The sequence below is a fragment of the Vanessa atalanta genome, chromosome 8 (assembly GCF_905147765.1).
Source record: "Vanessa atalanta chromosome 8, ilVanAtal1.2, whole genome shotgun sequence".
Classification (NCBI taxonomy): domain Eukaryota; kingdom Metazoa; phylum Arthropoda; class Insecta; order Lepidoptera; family Nymphalidae; genus Vanessa; species Vanessa atalanta.
Window position 1 is genome coordinate 1,659,915 of NC_061878.1, and position 21,857 is coordinate 1,681,771.

At 33.6% G+C, this 21,857-nt stretch overlaps 1 long non-coding RNA gene across 1 annotated transcript; it reads left to right on the plus strand.

Annotated features, from left to right (window-relative positions):
* Positions 1-481: 481 nt before the first annotated feature.
* On the plus strand, positions 482-14,026 carry LOC125065832. Its single transcript, XR_007119643.1, has 3 exons — positions 482-998; positions 12,609-12,611; positions 14,016-14,026. It is a non-coding gene; the product is annotated as an uncharacterized LOC125065832 (long non-coding RNA).
* Positions 14,027-21,857: the final 7,831 nt, after the last annotated feature.

A 21,857-nucleotide genomic window follows, 5' to 3' on the forward strand; every position in this document is an offset into this window, starting at 1 on the left:
CTGCAGCTGTACGAGGAGCGGCCAGCTTGGACTTGGCCGCATGACGTGCCTTAGGCATCGTAGGCGCAACCGTGGCGGTTGTAACAGCCGGGGGGGAAACCTGCTTTCCCTTCTTTCCCTTTTTAACCACAGTAGACCAGGAAATCTCCTGGACTACCTGTGGTGGAATCGTCTCCGACGTAGTCTGGTCGCTTGAAGGACCAGCGATAGGTGCCGTCGGAGCAGCACGTGGCGCCCGCTTTGGCACGGGTGTAACTTTCGGCAGTGGAGCCGGGTGGACTGCCTGCGCGTAGGGCGCAGCAATTTGCTGCGCCGACTCCCGCCTCTTATCCGCAGCTAACGGAGGGCGTTGTATCTTTGCGGGTGGCAAGCGTTCCTCTAGTACTGCAAATCGGGCGTTAAACATAACGCCGAGCGAAGAAATTATGGAGGCCTTAAATTTCTCCATCTGAGCATCCTGTGCAGAGCCGGATGCCTCATTTGCCCCTGCCACCTTGGTCCGCATCTCCGCGAACTCGCGGCGGTGAGCTTTCACCTCGGCCTTGAGGCTGTCCACCTCTTTGCGCAGGCGGCCATTATCAACGCGGAGCTTTCGCGTCTCCTCGGCTTCTGTCCGAGATGCTAAGGCGTCTACAATGCCCTGCAGTGCAGCCGCCGACTCCCTCAGCCTCTTTGCAAAGCCTTCTTTTAAGTTAGAGGACTTTTGGGCCACCTCCACAATGAGAGCTGCGCTTCGGCCAGCTTGTGCTCGAAGTTCCTCCGCACCCAACTTCGTGGGATCCTCGGTGTGTACATCTGAGGAAGAGGATTCCTCGGAGTCCAAAACAACCTGAGGAGCGTCCTTTCGAAACGCTCGACTACGCAGCGATCGCTCGAAGGCTTCCTCTCTGGCTTCGTTGGCCTTGGCTTTCAGCTCAGCCTTAGCCCGAGCAAGACCACTACCACGTCCTTTCGCGGTTTTGCCGCGAATGGCAGGTTTGTTCTTCGCAGCTAACCTCGTCTCCGTCTCCGTGTCAGAGTCAGAGTTAAAAATAGCAAGGCCCCCATGAGGGCGTTTTCTGCCAACCAAGGCGTCGGACGACAACTCAGTGTCGACGTCCATCGCCGAAAAATAAAAACATCAAACAAAAAGAAAGAAAGAAAAAAAAAAAAAAATATATATATATATATATATATATATATATTTATATATATATATTAATTTATAAAAACTGAAACAAAAACAAGATCTAAAAAGATCTATTCCACTACAACAAAAACCAATCCTTAAACAAAACAAGTGTCCATATACAAAGCAAAAAGTCCAGATGTTACGCGTCAGAGATAACGAAAACCAGTTTACAAGCCAGGTGTCGTTTTAATTCATCAAATCGTAAAATCTTATCGCAATATTCAACACAACCTCAGTCGAAGACGTCCGAACGGCGAATCCTAAGTGGGTTCACCTATATAATTAAAAGTCCAACAATATTGTATACAACGCATGAGTTAATTAATGACGAAAATAATTAAGGCAATTAAAATTAGTTTAACACTTTATACGATAAATATTTGTTTACATTAAAAAGTATTCGATGTGTAATTCAAGTTTCAAATTTATGTTAAATACTGTTTATTTAGATGAAATACTGTAAACATTGATTTGTGTGATTATCAGTTGTTATATAATAGTTTTAAACGGCGTATTTTTAAATTTAGTCATTTGGATTATTTATCGAAAATAGTAAAAAAAACATGCACAATGTTTGTTTTTCCTTATATATTCATGTACATTCTAGAATAAACAAGGGACTAATTCTACTAACATATACGCTCTACTATAAGCGACTAGTTATCGCCCGCGGCTTCACACTCGTTTTAGGGGTTGGTTGTCATGTATTAGGCAAAAAATGTAGCCATGTCATTCCTTGGAGTAGAAGTTTGCTTCGTACCAAATTTCATCAAATTCGATTCATTGGTGTTGGTAGTGAAAGACGACGGACAGACAGACGGACACAGTTACTTTATAGGTTACAAAATGTTATGATATGTTTTCGATTCGAACTTCAGGTGAACCGAACCTGGATTTTTGTGTTAGTAAAATAGGAAAATGGCTAAACGAAACGGATATTTATTGATTCGATTACGATAATTTGTTTGTAGAATTAGCGCTCTGTACATACATACATATATAGTGCCGGGTTCCAAAACTATTGAACGGAATTGAATTAAACAGTTCATTCAAAGGTTTACTTGAATCCCGTAGCAGTTCAGATGTAACAAGCTTTCAAGCTTACAAACTTCAGCATTAGTAAAGGATGGTCAAGAGCCTCTTTCCTACCTATGCGTTTGAAGATACCATTAATCTGCTTCACTGCTCGTTGGTGTATATGTATGTGGCATTTCTTTTGACACATACAACAATACTAGGCCTTTGGAATGGAACGGAATAATGGGATATCTCATCTGAAACATTAAAGAATAGTTTTTGGGAAACCTGCGTTTTGTATGGAAAAACTTTAACATTTTAAATAAAAAAATGATTTATTTCCAAATAAACTTCCATCTCGAATTAATCCTCTTGTTGGATGATTTTTTGTAAATAATGAAACAACTGTTAATTACTAACACATAAGCAAAAGTCTAAACACCAATTTATATGGAATGTCGTTGCTATTACTTTCAAATGCGACGAACTTCCAAGCAAAAAATTTTTATACATTTTAACTATCCCGTTAAGTGAATTTAAAATTCTATTAACAGCTATCTTTAACTCATATACCGATTTTCATATAACTGAATTTAGATTTGACGAATTTCCGTAAAAAGTTTCATCAACTATTTAACACACTTGGAAGATGAACTTTTAATAAATCCTACGTTAAAAGTGTTGTACTTCAGTCTTTTAAAAAAAAATTGAGATTACTTTCTTCACTGTAGCCGTGAGAATTGTACCTATATACAACTGAAGCACATGAAAAGTCATTAGTGCTAGCCGTACCCGTGATAATCAGTTAAGGTTCTTGTGTTGCATCCAATACAATCTGTGAATGGATTCTCGACTTTGGACCCATCGGAGAATCAATTGAATGAGAGAATTGTGCACAAATGTTTACGAAAATAAAGATGTACTATCTTCACTGATAGTCCGATCAGGTCCACCCAACCGGCATTGTACGGCAAAAACAAAATTAAATACTTTTTACTGGCCCGACTCCGTATTATAACCTGGAAACTCGGGATTTGCCTTATCAGCTTGACAGACCAATGAATATGTTAAAAATATCTGGTCGTCTCTACAACTTGATCACTTTGCTAATTCTGTGAAGAAGAGAGTTATTTTTTAAGCCAGTTAGCCTTCCCAATTTACCCTCATAGCCCACTAAAGTAAAGCCACTGTTATCTTCTCTGTGTTTTATTAATATATATTAAAAATAAAATTGTTACATGTTGGTTTGAGTAAATAGTTAATAATCTACTTCGTAAATATTTCCACATTTGTTACAAATACAAAAATGTTAATATTTATATGTGATATTAAATATTATGATTTCATTTATATTATGTTGTATGAATATTCCGGTTGACGTTACCATGTATGGGAACAATCTTACTTATTATAAATGCAAAAATTTGGATGGATGGATGTTTGTTACTCAATAACCCCAGAACGGCTGAACGGATCTGAATGGAATTTTAAACACAGATTGTAGTCAGCTGTCTAGTAGCATATAGATTACTTTTTATCCCTGCAACCCCCACCTTAAGTAAAGCCACTGGGGAAAGTAGTTAATAATAAATAATAATATAAATATCAATATTACAGTTTTAGTAGTGAAGTTATTTAATAAAAACTAAGAATGTGATTACTTCTAACTGGATACCTTTAATTTTTTCCTTTTCTGTAAAAATCTGTGCTAGCGCAAAAATGTGAAGTGAACGTTTTTAATCTGTCGCTTCACTCTGGCCATTCATTATCTGTCAGCTGGCTGATGGGCATGGCGGCCGCGAGGGAGCGCGGGAAAAGATTAATCAATATTGTTTTATACTGAACCATCGATCGATCGTTATTTATTAACTCGACGATCGCTTTTCTAGCATCGCCGTTTCGGCTTCCGTTGAAATGTACACATAAGAATTGTGAAATACATGCCAACGCTTTAAACTAGTGGTTTGTTTTGTACAATATGTACCATATAGACATAACAGAAAACTTTATATTCCATTTTATATTTATTAGACTAAAACCTATTACGCATGTTTAATAGTGTTATTAATATAAATATATTATAATGTTTGACGATTTTTATTCGATTTAAAAAATATATATATTTAATCTTAGTATAAAAAAGGCATATGGATCGCGTGCAATATTATAGTGAAGAAACAAAATCGATTACAAAATATCGATAGTGCGGAGCAACGCGTCTTTTTATTATTACGTCAACGTTATTTTATTATTACGTTCATAATTAATAAATAAAATGACAACACTTTTGACGTAATTTAATTGATGAGATGAGAAATTACTGAGTATGATCTGGGTACATTAACGTTCAGTATAGATCCTGTAAAGTGCTTACAAGCACTTTTGTATAGTATACCCCAATATTGAATAGACTATATTTTTAATTTCATGATTTCGAATATTAAGAGCTTTAAAAAGTTTGACAAATGAAAATTAATTTAGGTCTCTAAAATAGTGACGTCCCTTTTTCCTATTTAAGTTAACTTGAATATATATATTCAGTTAAACTACATACAAATAGTAAATTATCTGTAATGTATTCAGTTTCAGAAACACTTCTGGAAGCACGCCACGTTCGTGTTCTAAACGTTACCTTGGGAATAAGCCGATTGCCAGCAGGATATTTCAAATTTAATTGTAAACAAAATACGTTATTTACTTTTTAAATACGTTGTTAAAAAAAAAAAACGATAAACCAACAAATTTTTTATCATTGGTCGTTATCCGATTTGTGTTATTTGAGTACGTTCTTTCTGTTCCGGTATTATATTTCAGATGTTAGGTAATTAATTATTTATAATGTATAATTTGTCACGTATGGTTTCCTACACTATGCAGCGGATTCAGTTGAAACTTTGTACAATTTATGACAGTTGCATGAAGTATTCTGGCATAGTACCATCAAAGTCTCAACTTTCTATAAATAAGACTAGCTACGGCTACGGCGTCGCACGGGAGCAAATATTGAATAAAGAAAATGAGAAATGCGCTTAGCAAAATGACTAAGATTAATAAGACAGCCATATTGTACGAAATTTTAACAAATTTTATGTATTTGGATCATTTATCCCTCTTATATTAGTGAAAACAGCATTAAAATCCGTTGAATCGTTAATAGTAGTCGTCGAAGGAGATAAAGGCAGTAACAAATACCGACTTTATTTTATACTTTTTGTAGATTTAATTTTATAGTTATATAATACTCATGTTATATTAATATTATTCACACCGTACTCAGGTTTTAACGGATTTATTTAAAAAAAGGGGTTATCATTATGCAACTATTATAAACAGGCTTGCGTAAATTTTTGTAAGTATATAATGAAATGTATGTATGATGTACTAACGTCAATGTGCCGGCAATATCGGGTTCAATAACGTATGAATGTAATTACACGGGACTTTTTGAACTAGCACTGTATTTTAATCAGGTGGTATTATATTTAACTACAAAACTTTTTACGTGACAAAAGAACAGAATGTTTAAATTTTTAAAAACAGTTTTGTACCATATAAACAGATATGAGACTGAAGGGAATCAGCTGATTCATAGTGAGATTAATAATTCAAAACAATTGCAGGGGGCGTTGTACTGTGTTAGGGTAACCATCACTTTAGAGAAACACATGGACTAATTATCTTAATAACATTGTAATCTTAATAATATTTTAAATGCGAAGATTGGATAAATGTTTTAACTTGAACACGCCAGAACGGTTGAACGGATCTGAATGAAAATTGGCACAGATTTTAGTTTAGAATAGCACTTTATATTCTACTCTAACAATTGTATCCCTACCCCCAATTACTACTAGAAACTAGTATATAATATTAAGGAGTATTGATCTATTTTTTTTAACTAATATAAGTACGTAATTCGCTTAAATGATTGAATGAATGAAATTTAAATGCTATTTGATGTTTCAAATTAATTAATAATTTATTCATTAAGTAAATTTATAGTTCTATTATATTCATGGCTGGTTTATAATAATAATAAAAAAAAACTATTATAGCATTATTTGTATCGCAGATATCTTTTTGGCGGTACAAAGTGGAGTTTAGTATTTTCTATCTACAAAAGAAGTCCGCTAGTACACTTTCGGTAAAAGTAGAGATTATCCGTGTGAATTGTGAAGTATGCAGACCCTCTTCTTAACATTGAGGTAAGCGTTCCTGATACGATTTCATATTCATAGCTCTGTTCCAACCCGAAACATGTTTAGTACTTCGCTTGGAATGCATTTTTGCTCTCTAAGCCTACAGATCATATTTTTGAAGAATATATTAAAAATAGTTATCTTAAACAAAACGTTAAACGTTACGAAAAATATTAATGTTTTTATGAGAAAATGTGATTCTCATAACGTTGGTACAAGGAACAAACACAATCTTGTTACTCCTGTTACTCGACTGCATAGAGTCAGTAACTCTTTTGTGGGGCAATGTATACGCTTCTACAACAGGATCCCAGAAAGCGTTCAAAATCCTTCTGTTGCGAAATTTAAAAAAAATGTTAAGGAACGCTTGTGTGCGAAAGGTTACTATACAATTAGTGAGTTTATGTTTGATAGCACACCTTGGGAATGAAACGATGGCTGTTTCTACTCATATACAATTATGTGTATAATTAATTTGACGTAAAAAAAAAGTCCCGCTGAGTTTCTTTCGCCGGTTCTTCTCAGGTCAGGGTGTTTTCTTTTTCCGAACCGGTGGTAGTGTTTATTTTGACCATCAATAAGAAAGTGTAATACTTCTATATTGAATAAAGGAATTTGAGTTTGAGTTTGAGTTAGACTTCAGAATATAAATCGTAACGATCTTTCTGAGTTAAATGAACAACTGATGATATTGGGTACATATTATAAATTGTTCTCATGATGTTTATTCTACGTCGTATATTTTGGTTCTGTGAAAATTCGATGTAATTTAATTAATGATTTGTATCGAATATATGTTTCTGTTAATAAATCATATAATTTTAATTAAAAATAGCTACAGTACAAAGCACGACCGCGTGCAACAGTGACATGAATACTAGCAGCATTTCCCATTTGAATCGCAATTTCTATTCTATGGGAAAAATGAATCAGCCTTCCTGTCAGCAATGAAAGCAATTATACGGGGTGTTATATATAATACATTTGTTCTATTATTGCTCTTTTACTCAAAGGTTTCAATTGCAAATCGCATAAAGATACATTTCGGAATTATATACGAAGTTATAATTTAGTTTAATAGTTGATGGGCTTGGGCTTTGTGCAAGACAGTCTGCATAGGTACCACCGACTCAGCATATATTCTACCACCAAGCAGTAATACTTAATATTGTCGTGTTTGGGTGAATAAGCCAGTGTAACTACATTATATAACATCTCAGTTCCCAGGGTTGGTGGAGCATTGGCAATGTAAGGAATAGTTAATATTTCTTATAGCGCCATTGTCTATGGGCGGTGGTGACCATTTATATCAAGTGGCCTATATGCTCGTCCGCCTACCTGTGTATATCATAAATAAAAATTATATATATATATAATAGAACTACAGTTTTTAGACACATTACCAAGAGTGACCCGTATTATCCTAACATCACATCAGTTTTACCGTGGCTTATTTTTGGCTTAGTTTAGGTGGCGAATTGTTCATGTAAAAAAATGATTAAAATTTCATACTGCGCCAATGTCTATGAGCGGTGGTAACCCCCTTATTAGGTTGCTCATTTGCCCGATAAAAAAATAATATATGTTGTAGTTGTAATGGTGAGATTTACCGAGTGCTTCCGACATAGCAGAATGGAGAAGGTGATTTGATCAAGTCTTCATGAAGTCCAACGCGTTACAACTATTGTTATACTTCAATTAGAATATTCTATAATCATATCCAGGACAGAATTTAATACTTTAATAGGTAGTATGTGTTGATTACGTAGATAGAATTAAATGTATTTTCCATGTACCCGGATGGTTTGATAACAAGGGATAGACCCAAGGAAAGGCCTTTATCCCTCTTCATTCATTACCGTAATCATAAAAATTTTGTTACCACTTAATTATAACTTTTAATTTAATAACTTTTATACTTGTACTTATAACGTTATGTCTGTACTCAAACTTAAATTCCATTATTCAATATAGAAGCATTACGCTTACTTATTGATAGTCAAATTAAACCACCTACCACCGTTTCGGAAAAGGAAACATCCTGACATGAGAAGAACCGGCGAAAGTCAAAGGTTTTTTTTTAATATTTTTTTTTTACTAATATTATAAATGCGGAAGTAGCTATTTTTGTAACCTCTTCACGTTTAAACCGCTGAACCTATTTAGATTTAATTTGGTATGACGTTTGAGTCTCCAGGAAGCACTTAGGGTATTTTTTTATTGTCTCCCTCGCGAGGGTAAAATGGAGGTAACGGTTTGTGTGCTATGGGTAAAGTTTTGTAAATTTCGTGGGAATAAGGCCGCAGTTTCAGCTATTATCTAATATATCTTTCGTGGAACGAGATATTCGATTCTAACGTTGGCAAATTAGAAGAAAATAAAAACCAAGAAGCGAATCTTACAGTATTCGAATATATATATTCAAACGGTTGCTCAGGCGATATCTCGTTACCGAAATACAACACTTCAATAAAAACTAAAGAATAATATTAATTTAATATATATATATATATATATAGCGTTTGGCATCAACTTCGAAATATAAGCAAATTAACATTATAACTCGGTAACTATACATGGGTTGACATTAGTGCCACGCGCGCTCATTGGTCAAATCAAATAGCGCGCACTGATTGCAGAAAAGCAAGTCGAAAGAAAGAACACATAAATAAAAATAGCTTAAAGTTTATAAAAAAAAGCAAGAAAAGTCTATTTTATCTAAATACATTAATCAGAATTAAACTGATTTATCTCATACTTAAAGATACCAAATATCTAGGATCATATCTCAAGTATTGTAACGGCTTGCAAATGTATGGGCCAATGTTGGGCTAAATAATCATCTTGTTTTTGAGGAGATTTGGTTACGAAAGTTATGTTGGGCTTGCCCGGATTTGAAGTTGGAATCATTATTTAAAATTCACGTCCTGTATCACATACCAATACGCACGTACAAAATCGCTAACAAAAGTTATTTAACTAAATATTTTTTCAATTGCCTGTTAACATTTTTCAGAAGAATGAAAAATCAGCTCTATTGTCAGCGACAATCGTGAAATGAATAGGTAAGTTATTAACTAAAGGTTAAATTTCATGGTACGTATAAAATGATTTGACTTCAACACGGGAAAATGCGTCTATTCATGTTGAATAATTACACAGATGATCACTCCTGTAAAATGTATGTGACAGCGATATTGTCTAAAGAAGGGCTTTTATAACCAACGATTATCATAAGGTACCGTGAACGTAAAATATATTCAATTTTAAATGATTTTATTTATTTACTATAAAAAACACACATATAGTTTTTTTTTAATCGTTTGTGTTGTACTTGGAATAAAGGTGTAGCTAAAACTTAAGTCGTCATAACTTTTGAAAGAGTTAACCGATTTTAATGAAAAATAGATTAAATCTCATATAATAATTGTATTGTATTAAATAAAAATAAATGTATTAAATGTATAAATAGTTGCTCGGGCGATATCTCGTTACCGAAATACAATAACTCAATTAAATCTAAAAATTGCAATAATTTTATAATATAAAATATAGTAATTAATAAACATATATTTATAGTATAGTGTAAATATGATGGTGTATACATTTGTAATTTTTATTTGAATTACAGATAATTTCGGACGCAGACAGATAAACGAACAAAAATAAAAATTATATATTTTTTTTTTGTGGTTATTTTGAAATTCTAGCTAGTCCTGCAATTTCATTTTTTGTTATGGATTTTAAATTAAATATGGAATGTTATTTAAAAATCAATTAAATAAACAGGTAATATATTTAATATTAAGACGATATTTCAAGGCTATGGACTATAGATAGAACAACATAATTCAAAGCCAAAACTGCCACAAAGCAACCGTAGGTCGGTCGTAAGAAATTTTTCTATACAAATATTTACTAAGCAAACAATACCCGCACTTTGACTCATGTCTCCAACCTCTTGACCTGGAAATTCGGAACTTTGAAGAATCGTTCCGCCTCGGGCGTGAGGTAAAACGAACCATTATAACTTAGGACGAAGAATAAATCAATGACAATGTTTCAGTAGCAGCAGGTTTATGTTAATTTTATAAATCCTGAAACTCTAGTCCTTATTGATACGTACCTACAGGACAGCAAATGTTATAAGCAGCAGATTTTTTTTCAAATAAAGGTTTTTTATGCCATAAACTGGTGCAATCGTTTTTTTAATTGTTTATCTTTAAAGGAAAAAGACTACTTTGTGCAAGTCCGTCTGGATACCACCCACTCATTAGATATTCTACCGCCAAATAACAGTAATCTATATTGTTGTGTTCCGGTTAGAAAGGTGAGTGAGCCAGTGTAATCACAGGCACAAAAGACATAACATCTTAGTTCCCGAGGTTGGTGGCGCATAGCTGATGTAAGGAATGGTTAATATTTCTTACAGTGCCTTTGTCTATGGGCGGTGGTAACCACTTACCATCAGGTGGCCCATATGATCAGCATATCAAAAATATTATTTACACTGATAGATAATAATTTCATATAAATTGTAAATATGTTTTAATTGGCAAAATAATGCGATCGTATATTTGGTCAATTATATGCTTTCTCTTTCTGTCGGGAGCCGAGTGGCCCAGTGGTTAGAACGCGTGCATTTTAAACGATGATTACGGGTTCAAACCCAGGCAAGCGCCACTAAATATTCATGTGCTTCATTTGTATTTATATATCATCTCATGCTCGGTGGTGAAGGAAAACATTGCGAGGAAACCGGCATGTGTGCCTAATTTGAACGAAATTCTGACACATGTGTATCCGCATTGGAGCAGCGTGGTGGAATACGCTCAGAACCTTCTCAAAGGGAGAGGAGGCCTTAGTCCAGCAGTAAGAATTTTACAGGCTGTTACTGTGATGCTTTTTCTTTGTTTATTAAATTAGATATCCAAATATTCTTTCTATCCTACTTACGACGAAAATGTTCAAACATCCCATCTTGCTCTCTGTTTCCTACATGTTTTCGTGATCCGTTGTATTCCGTATCTCTTCCAGTTGTCGTGGGTTTTTTAATAACAAAAAATAAACTGGTTAGTAAATTGCCAGAAGAAATATAAATTTGTTTACGTGTGCGACACGATATCGCGTCGTCAAATGTAATTATTCTTGCAGGCTTTTACGTAATGAGTAAAGCAACTTCGTTAGTCCTCTCATTTTGCTGTTATGCGGACCTCGTCAACCACAAAGCGAATACTGTTTGGACCCAATAAGATTTGTCATTTAATGCTCCCTGATGAAAATATATTTAATTATCTCTGTATTCGTTTTCGATTTAACTTTCAGTAACAGATGATACTGTACAAAGGATTTAATATCTATACATGAGGGATTCATTTATTTACTAATTTTATTTGTTAAGGAATTCGCCCGCGACATACTGCTTACAATTTAAGGCATTATTTTACGGTAGATTACAATATATCGAAGCGAATTTTAAATTTATTATAAACTCTAACATTAACTAACTGAAAGATTATAAACGATATTTTATAAGTTGAATCACTGTCCAGAATCATTCAACAGCTTACAATCTCGCGAGATAGACTATAATCTAGCGGTAGGTATATATAATGCTGACGTGATATATGTATGTATATATATTATATGTTGTAGTATGTATGAAATTCTTTCTCCAAATTTGGAGCAAGAATTAAGTCTACTTTACTTTATTTAAAACAATTTTTATTTTTAATTTTTAGTTGTATTAAATCTTAGGCGACGAAGTGGTATATACCATTCTAGAATTATAAAAAAAAATCGCTCTGTTACATTTCATTCTTAAGCATTCTTTAAAAAAATTGTGCAACGAACAAATTTTTTTATAAAATAACTGCTTCAAACCTTTTTAGCTTTAGTAATATTTAATTTGATGAAAACTCAAGGTTTTATTAGGATGAAGGTTCATTTTAGTTCATTTACGTTACGTATTTAAAAAGACATGTCATAAATCTTAAACAAATATTCTCCATTCAAGTTAAGCTCTTTCGAATCGTTTCGTTACGGTATTTAATTAAATGTCAACCACCGGTTCGAAAAGTAGATTCTACCTTGAAGAACTTAGAAGTTATTTCTATCATTTTAATCACAGAATTTATTTCAATCAAGTATAATCTATATATACATCCTGCTTGGAAGTACGCATATACTAAGTCCAAGTTACTAATAATGCAGTCTTGTAGGGAGTAAAATACTTTATTTATAAATATTTTTTCGGCGTAAGATTTCAATTTATTTATAGGCCAATTTAAAGTATAAGGAAAATAATACAATTTAAGGATTGAATTCTAACCAATGGAGATACTAATAAATCCCCGAACGCCTTTCGAGAAGTAAAACATAATCGTGGAAATTCACCCGATCTAAAATTACAGCATCGGCCCTCGAAACGGAGATAAAAATTCGGGACTCACTGTTAGCCTGCGGGATTGGCCGGGATCGTTGCGGGATCAGTCCGGGATGGGGAATAATAGACAAACTCGATTACAGATTTCCCTGGGCGACGTTTTACAATCGTACCGTCACGAGTGGTTTTCGAATTCATGAGATTCCTTTTTTAATTATTTCAATTTAGGCGAGTTTGTTTTTCGCTTAACGAATCCAAGCGCTTTGATTATTATTATTATTATTTTTATGATTAAAATGTAATATTATTTTGATCATTTAAGCGGTGTTTGTTTAAGTGTAAAGGTGAGGCTCAAAGAATGATTATGCACAATACCACTTATTATAAACGGTGTTAGACGGCGTTTCAAGCAATACTTGATTGAAAAGCCAATTGATGCAAAGTTGAATGACGCTCCCCCTACGACAGTCACTACTAGTCCCCCCTGCACTCTGACTTGGGTTCGCTAACTAAGCGCTTTCTTGATAGCACTCGCCTTGGCTTAATTTAAATGAATTTTATAACCGACAAACCCATTTTGTGGGAGACTATATTATTATGTAAGGATTAGTGTATGTAATGCTCATGTAGACATGGAGCCGAGATGGCCCAGTGGTTAGAACGCGTGCATCTTAACCAATGATTTCAGGTTCAAACTCAGGCAAGCACCACTGAATTTCATGTGCTTAATTTGTGTTTATAATTCATCTTGTGCTCGGCGGTGAAGGAAAACATCGTGAGGAAACCTGCATGTGTCTAATTTCAACGAAATTCTGCCACATGTGTATCCACCAACCCGCATTGGAGCAACATAGTGGAATATGCTCCAAACCTTCTCCTCAAAGGGAGAGGAGGCCTTAGTCCAGCAATGGGAAATTTACAGGCTGCTAATGTAAATGTAATGTATGTATGCTAGTATTCTGAAGGCAATGGTTTTCCTTAATCAACGCGCCGTTATCGATTATCGTGAAATACACGACACGAATTGCAATCGTTGATTTAGTCAGAACACGTCTCGGTTGCTTCTCTTATATGGCTTATAAGAAATATCGGACGCACCTGTAAACCTTATTTCGCCCAATAAACGTATTCCTTCATTACTTCACATATATAAACATACATATATCAAAAATACATAAGTTTTGTTTATAAACCTAGACAAATACCTTGTGTTTATAAATCATCTCGTGATCGCTTGTGAAAGAAAGCGTCGTGATGATACTACATGTGTCGATAAAGAAGAAGTGCCACATGTGTGTTCACCAACCCGCATTGGATCGTCGTGGTGGAATAAGCTCCAAAGTTTCTTCTTAAACGGGGAAGCTCAGCAGTGTGTGCAAAATATACATTACACGTGAAAAAAAAAAAGATTCCATAAACCTCATGGATTCATTTGATTGTATTACTTATTTAAATTACCGTCATTACCGTACTCGAAAAATCAGCTGTACGCGGATCATCCGGAGAGATGTAATTAATTGAATTTTATTCCGTGAAAGAAAGTCCATTTAAATGAAAACAGGGGACATTTTTTCGCTAATGAAATTTACGTCAAAGAGTGGATAAACGTTACGTTATACGGGTGCTAAGGCTCCGTGGGAGTGGGAAGTGGGGAGTGTATAAGAAAACGTCATTAACGTTTGACAACCTCCGTGGTCGAGTAGTGCGTACACCGGTTTTCATGGGTACGCCACTCCGAGGTCTCGGGTTCGATTCCCGACCGAGTCGATGTAGATAAAGTTCATTAGTTTTCTATGTTGTCTGGGTCTGGGTGTTTGTGGTACCGTCGTTATTTTTGATTTCCATAACACAAGTGCTTTAGCTACTTACATTGGGGTCAGAGTAATGTATGTGATGTTGTCCAATATTTATTAAAAAAAAAAAAAACATTTGTGTCTGATTATCTTGAACATAGGGAAAACAAACTAGGGCTCAGTTATTTTACCATGAACTATTTGAACTATTACGTGGAACGCGCATTGGAGAATTTATTGATAAGGCGTCAGTATGTAATAAGTTATTAAGTCTTAATCTCACAACCAAAGTATGTAATAATGTCCACAGCCGTCGTTTATATAAATATTTTGTTTTTATTTATATTACTCTGATAATGCGTGTATTTAATGTTTCAAGCGTCAATAGCGCAATGGTCTACGGGCCGCCTAGCGATTTAAAAGTTGCAGGATCGATCCTGACCCCCTGGGCTAGTGCCGTAACCACTCCTAACACAAGTGATAAGCTTAAAAGGAAAAGGGGTAAATAGGAATTTTAGTAATTTCTTAATTAAATTGGGGAATTCCTTATATTGATCTGTCCTTATATGTCTAGTGGGTCGATGACCTTAAAGTACTTAAAACACAATTTGTTTTGAATACACCCTGATTGTAAGCTGTTGTATAATTGCTAATTAAAATGTATTTTCTTTTAAATGGATTAACAACGATGTAATATAATAATCTCTAGTGAAAAATAATAGTGCCTAGTCGTAAGTTTATTCCTAGAAAAAGTTCTGGTATCAGTGAGGGGTAGGGCTTATTTATCCTTAACACAGGCTATATGAATAACCCGTGATATATGGTAAGTATTATTTTTTGTAAAGGACGAAACGCTAAAGAAAAAAAATACTTAGCAAGTAATAATATTTATTTATAGTCATATTTATTTTATAACCTTAGATATAAACTTCTTTTGTTTTTAAATGAATTTATTATACATGTAAGTTATGATTGCTATTCTGTGGTACATTTTTGTTAAATCACGTTCAGGGACTTTGTTTATGTTTGAGTATGTTTGTTTATAAATTTCGATTCGATTAACGCCAATAGTTATTTGATTAAAATTCCATTTGAATTTTGTTGTTTTGCTGACGCGTTGCTATGAATAACAAAATTATATATTTTATTGACGTAAGGTCTAACGACCAATTACAAAATTAATGGTAAATATAACGGTAAAGAATGTTCCTTCCAGTGAGTTAAAGAACTCAGTATTTTCTTTATCATAAATGAAATAATGTCATCAGTAATATACAATTAAATAAATGTCCTGTCTGAAAAGCAACGAAAATTTATTTATTTTAGTGTTAATGTCTTATTTATAAATGTTTAAAAATGAGACATTTGTGGATAAATATATTCTTGTTGGAAATATATTATGCTTACCGTAAATATTCCTACTTTGTAATAAACATCCTGAATGCAATAACTAGAATGTATATATAACTATAATTTTACTTGGTGGTAGGGCTTTGTGCAAGCCCGTCTGGGTAGGTACCACCCACTTATCAGATATTCTACCGCCAAATAACAGTACTCTGTAGTGTTGTGTACCGGTTAGAAGGATGAGTGAGCCAGTGTAATCACAGGCACAAGGGAGATAACATCTTAGTTCCCAAGGTTGGTGGCGCATAGGTTATGTAAGGAATGGTTAATATTTCTTATAGCGACTTTGTCTATGGGCGGTGGTGACCACTTACCATCAGGTGGCCCATATGCACGTCCGCCAACCAACGCCATAAAAAAAAATAGTGCCGAGAGTACGAAAAGTCTGAACTGTCTTTGAAGGAATTAATACAGTTTCGTTATGATATGATACTGTGAAAATAATCAAAATATATTTATCGAGGAATATCCGTGACTATTGTCTAAATTTCGTTCGTTGCAGTGCGATTCTGTAAGGATTCATTTCTTACTCATGAAATGTTGACAAACGACGTACAGTGAAACGCCATTTTGATACGTGTATCGTATACATTTAATAATTATTATAGTCAATGTCATATCACGCTCGTTTTCTGCGGCGAGTTTCGACTTTTTTCCTTCAAAATACCTGTACAGACTTGTAAGGTATGACAAATAATATTATAAAAATATATTTTTTATTTTAGATGAGCAAAGAACACATTTTATTTCATAGTAAATTTAAATCTGACTATAAGATTGATATATAAAATATTATTTCATATGTAGAATAAGATTTTATTTAAATGAGTGTGATAATTTTAAACGTCGATTCTTTTAACTGTTTTTATATTTACTTGCTGATATTTTTTAAACATAAGGCAGTCGGAGCGCACGAAGTATTATAGTGAAGCAACAAATGCGAATACAAAATCAAAATTAATTGCAAATTCCCGGTATCATGAAATGACGCGACATTGTGCTGATACGTCAAAAGTGCTGCCATTTTAATCTATATACATAATATAATTGGAGTGTCTGTTTGTAATATTAAAATAACCGATATTTACTAAATGCAAATTAATGTATACACGATACATATACCAAAATAATATTTTTTACAATTTTTGTCTGTCTGTCTGTGTTAATCTCTGGAACGGTTGGACCGATTTTGACGGAACTTCACTGGCAGATAGCATTATTATATATAAAATAAAAGCGTGACTTTATACGCTGCAATGTTCAAATAACTTTAATTCAAACGCGCACGAAGTCGCGGTTGTTGATAAATGAATAAATTATTGATAAGAAACACAGCGAGAATTTCCATACGATTTTGATTTTGTATTCGCGATAATATACCTTGCGTTCCATCTGCCTTTTGTTATATAATCTTAGTTTATTTAAAAAAAAATCATACTCGATATAATAATAGTAATAGTATTTAAGTATTTAATTTAGTGCGACAAAGTTGCAAATATCTATCAATACGATTAACAATAAAATAAATAAAAATATAGAAGGTAAATTCAAAAATAATATCACATCCAATATTATTTCCTCGGCAATGTTGCTATGACTTCAGACCGTCTGACGTTTCGCTTCGTTACCCCCGCGACGCCATTACCCTCCTCATCAAATTTCCACTTTATTTCCTCCATTACCTATAAATGTTACGAATTATCTGAATTATAATTCAGAATAGGAAGATTTATCTACGTGACACTTGAACATTTTATGCAATTTGTGAAAAAAATATACTTCGGTTTAATTCCTACGTTACTTCGTTATTAATAGAAAATGTAGTTATTTATAAATTTAAATCTTTTAATAAAAATATAGTATTTGATACAAATTTATTGTATCTGCGCTTAAGACACATATTCGGAAGAAGAAAAAAGTTTTTCTTTTTATTTATTTTGTGACCACTGCTTATAGAAATTAAAAAGTCAAACAACCTCTTTTAAATAAAAGTGGTATAACTTTATTGCAACTTGTTGTAGACTTCCTAAAATGTAGAAATTAGACAAACGTATAATTAAACGCAGTACCATTTTATCATAAAGGCACACAGGGTCCGGTTAAGGCCCCCATTGTAGCGGGGGCCCCGAAAGTCCTATGTAATCGTAAGCGATAATGTGTGCCTGTATCATATAATATCAGTATAAGTACTGATATTATATGATACAGGACATAACAATAACATTTGTAGTACGCTTGGATTGATAGGCAGGTGAAGACGCCAGCGTCTTCACGTCGATTTGAAAGAAATAGATTTACATTAATATTATGACGACCTCCGTGGTCGAGTAGTGTGTACACCGGTTTTCATGGGTACGCCACTCCGAGGTCCCGGGTTCGATTCCCGGCCGAGTCGATGTAGAAAAAGTTCATTTGGTTTCTATGTTTTCTCGGGTCTGGGTGTTTGTGGTACCGTCGCTACTTCTGATTTTCCATAACACAAGTGCTTTAGGTACTTAAATTGGGATCAGAGTAATGTATGTGATGTTAAAAAAAAAAATTATATATATATATATATATATTTGCATTTTGTAATTTGTCACTATAAGTTACTAGAGTACAGAAATTATTGCGAAAGACATTTTTTTTTTCCAACAAGGTCCCATCTCTTTTAAAATGAAAAATGAAAATAAAATTTCTCACACAATAAGCATCTTTCGTTTAAAGACGTTTACAATTTTTCAAAAGACAAGGCCTTTGTGATCGCGATTAAAGGCAGAAATACATTTTTTTATTTATTACAACGTACAAAGGTTAGTGACGAAAATTATTTTAGAAAAAACGCTGCCCTCTATTGTTGGATTTTAAAAGAATTTAGTGAATTGAATGAAAACACTTAATTTCATTATTCTTTGTTCGTAGTTGTGTATATAAAAGATATTTGTGTACATTACCTGTTACAAAAGGACATTTGTTATTTTCAATATATGTTTTTATTTAAAAAAATAATGTCTCATGAATGACTTGACATAAACTTATAGTTAATGTATTCTATAGCCATAACGAATCCTTATAGCTTTACACAAGGCAAATGTTCAGCTGAGAGGGCCAAGTGAATTTTATACGTGCGTTTGTTACCCAAAGATTCCAATTCGTAATATTTGAGTTTAGTGTGCCTTAATTTTGTTTATAAATGTTGAAGAAAAATATGGTTAGAATAGTTACATGTGTCGACAACCTTTATGTTAAAATTCTGATTTGATGATAATAATGATGTCTGATCTAAACTGAACCTTGCGTAGACATCCAATCTCAAGGGAGATTGGCTGTCTACGCAAGATATAATATTATAGAGCAAAATTCTATGCGCGAACATACTTGTAGTCTAATCTCTCCGCATATCCGACTGGTACCGTGCATTTTGATATATATGAGTCTACACTATTACTGTTTTTTTTTCTCTAAATTCTGATAGATGAGCAGCATAGGGCTACTAATTAAAATTAATTATCATGTGCTTAATTTTAGTTTATAATTCCCTCGTTCTAGGCGGTGAAGGAAAACGGTGTACGATAAAAATCTACCGAATCTTAGGGGAAAGAGGTCCAAACCTTCTCCTTAAAAAAATGAGGAGGCTTTAAACCAGCTGTGGTACATTTAAAGGCTACAACACATTATTCATAGTCTTTGGCAAAGTATACCATTTTACATATCATCTCTATTAATTTTGCCACTTTAAGTTATAGCCAAAAAGCAGCGGGTGTATTTTTGGATAATATATAATTAGAAACTACTATATCAGATATTATTTCTCTTGAATGTTTGTAACTTTGAACTAAAAGAGGATTAAGCCGGTTAACTCTCTCAGTCGACAATATTATGATCTTTTGAACTAACAGTAGCGATACGATTCTCTTCATTTAAGTTGAACGTTCGCGATGTAGTTGATAATATGCAAATTATACGATCGTCTGAATTTGATGATTTATTTGAAGGGTCCCATCGGAGTTATGGAAAATAACCTCGGTTTTCAATTGGGTAAGGGATAATGAATTCAGTTTGCTAGTTCCATTAATAAAATGTGATTTAGTTTGATTTCGGTTTCAATAAATCGCACGTGAGCATAAATTAATTTTATCGTGTAAACGGTTTAAGAATTTTAATAAGATTTAATATTTCTAACAATTTTGTAAGTAAATATAAGAAAATGATGTTGGTATATGTATTTAAGATAAAAAGATGCCGATATTGTTGTTCCGATAGGCAGAAAAACTCGCCTTACGTATTTTTCATGAAGAAGGTGTTTATGGTATCTAATTTAAGGAACCGTTCTACCGATCGCCATATTAATTGGTATGTTTGTATTAGTTTGGCGTCTGTTTGGTTATTTTCAGTATAATATAAAAAAAAAACAATTAAGATGAAAGAACAGATTTGTCTCTTAATTGACTAGAGCGGGTTAAACTGCGACCAAGCATCGGTGAGTTTTCACAAGCTTAATTTCTATTTAAAATTTAATCTTTTGCTACCTTATTATGACTTCGTGTAGAACATGTGCTGGAAGAAATTCTACCCCACGTATACCTGTAATGTAATAAGCGTGGTGTAGTAGCTCGAAATCATTTTCTAAGCAGGATGCCTTAGTCAAAATTATATAACCTTTTTTATTTACAATTTTTCGCAATAATAAATATTATAATATTATTAGGCATCGCGCGGGTAGAATAAGAATCTACATATAAAGTTTATATAAAGACAAAGATTTCGCAGAAAAATCCTTATTTTTCGGGCCAGCACCATTACTGACCTTTGCAGAATTCCGCACCAAAGTTTAGGGAAATCAATGAATATTTATTTTATTTTATTAAGAAATATATTTAAATGGTACATTTTGATATATAGAATTATTTATTGTATCCCGCGTCAATTTATCCCGCGCGGCGTTTGAACATGATCACAAAACGCATCCAATCCCTAAGGACGAACATCGATTGATAGCCTAACTGCCTGTTATCTAACGCGTTCATTACGCTCCATTAGTTTCGTATGTTTTGTTCAGTTATAGCTGATACGAAACCATTAAAATTTTGGCATTTGTTTGTGAATTCTGCTACATATGTCGCTTATAAAATAGAGATATTGACGTAGTGAAAAATTACTGGATTCGACACAAATTCAGTTTTAAGATTATTAGCCTTAGCTGCAGAGTAAACTGGGAATAAGATAACTTTCATTACGAAAAAGCACTGAGCATGAAAATGATACAAAAAAATAATAATAGGAAACGTATGTGCAACCTTTTGCAATATAAATATAAACTATTAATGAAATCATTAATGCTGTGTGGGACGCTATTTTGGGATCTAAGATGAATACCGTTGGATTAATGGAGAGGATGTTAGTAATTGTGGGATGGGAGTCTATATATATTTATTCGAGCTGACTTTTAACACACGGCGGACACAGTATCCACAAATTGCCTCTACATACGTTAAAGATTCGACTTTTGTGACACGGTTTGAGATAGGAGAATTTGTTTACCGGTGCGAGTCAGTTACCTCCTCTTTTTGTAACACACCCGGTGTTTGGTAGGTACTCTAAGCCATGGTGAAACTGATTTGATGTAAGGATAATACGAGTCACTCGGATCTAAAATACTGTCTTAAAAAACATATAAAACTAAAATATCTATTTGCCATTACCGTTCAGTATATACTAGGAGAAAAAAAAAATTACAATGTCGAACAATCTATTTGACAAAGCCTTCGTTTTAATATACAACTAAGAATCGTTTAATTCTCGAAACAACAAAATGATCTTTTAAACTTAAACTTCGCGACAAAACATTACACAACAGCATGGCTTCAAAGGAAACTAACTCCATTTTATATTTAATCTAACCGACG